Below are 1,322 nucleotides of genomic sequence, written 5' to 3' on the forward strand. Positions count from 1 at the left end.
AGGATTCGTTTGCGACTTTTGGTTTGTTGTAAATCGTGATTGGACGAGAACTATCCGGCAAAATGTTTTTGTTTCTATCCATGTGGCGGGCACTGTACTACCTGTTGCGCGCGCAGCGAGGTGACGTGGCAATGATGGTCGATATCGATCGCGCATGTTGAGCCGTGTCCAAGGGGGTCCTCCAAGGATGGATCCACCATGGCACGATCTCCATGGAAATTGCTCCACATGCGCGATCTTTGTCGCCACTATAACCACAAGATGGTGCAAATGCACGTTGGCTGTGAATACTGTTCGAGCCTATCCAATAGATTCCGACCGGGAAGAGGTACCATTCAGAACTTTTATCTATATAATCATCAATGCCAGTCTCTGATTTTGTGTTGTAGTGGTAACTTGCGATGTTTGGTGGCGACTGGGTGTAGAGATCGCGCTATTTGCGCAGCGAACGATGACGATGGAGATTGAGGCATGTCGGATCATACATGCGTCGAACTCTGTTGACATCGTTCGCTGCGCCAGGTCCTAGACACCAGTCATCTCCAAATGTCGCGCTTCAAGTGATGCTTGACGCCGAAAGCCAATGCATAGGGACTACAGCAATAAGGTTGTATGCAGCACTGCGAGGGCCGACCTCGTCCACAACGATGAAGACTAGTACACGTAGGGCAAATAGGGTTGACGATTAACTCATTAAACTTGATATTGCTGTACTGAAATGTTCGTTGGTTCGCTCTTTAGCTTCGTGTGCTCCAATGAAGCATGCCTTGACCATGACTTCATGGCTCGGTCCGCGGCATGAATTATCGGGAACTGACTTGTACACTATCGATATCTATTAAGGAATATGTTTCAGTGTACATTATAATGTAACATTAGCTCAGTGGTAGCGCGTCAGGATCGTAACCCAAACGTCCCGAGTTCGAGTCGGGGGTTTTATTCCAGATTTTATTTTTTGTACAATTTCTATCTTTATCACTTCTTCGAAACAAGATGATGTGAGGTCGAACGTGCGGGGTGTCCCACTTACTGGAGCAAATCGGCCATTGTGTATATGTTCATGAATGAAACAGCAGAGTTTGCGTTAGGCACGGAGGGACACCTGACGATGTAGCATAATGTATGATATCCAAATATCTAAATGAAAGAGGAGGACCAATCGTTCGTCGGTTACGAACATTTCTACCCGCAGGCACTACTGCACGACGTCGGCGTTGACCTCTGAAACGCGACGCTGCCTCGGTTCGATGGGCTTGGTTACGGACAAATGCTGTTGGAGGCAATGGTGCGCCATTGACATCTCGTCCTTGGACTTGCAGCGT

At 47.8% G+C, this 1,322-nt stretch overlaps 1 pseudogene across 1 annotated transcript; it reads left to right on the forward strand.

Annotated features, from left to right (window-relative positions):
- The first annotated feature begins 869 nt into the window (after positions 1-869).
- On the forward strand, positions 870-941 carry H257_07771 (annotated as a pseudogene). Its single transcript has one exon. The product of its transcript is annotated as a tRNA-OTHER (tRNA).
- Positions 942-1,322: the final 381 nt, after the last annotated feature.

This window comes from Aphanomyces astaci, assembly GCF_000520075.1.
Source record: "Aphanomyces astaci strain APO3 unplaced genomic scaffold supercont1.16, whole genome shotgun sequence".
Taxonomy (NCBI): domain Eukaryota; phylum Oomycota; class Saprolegniomycetes; order Saprolegniales; family Verrucalvaceae; genus Aphanomyces; species Aphanomyces astaci.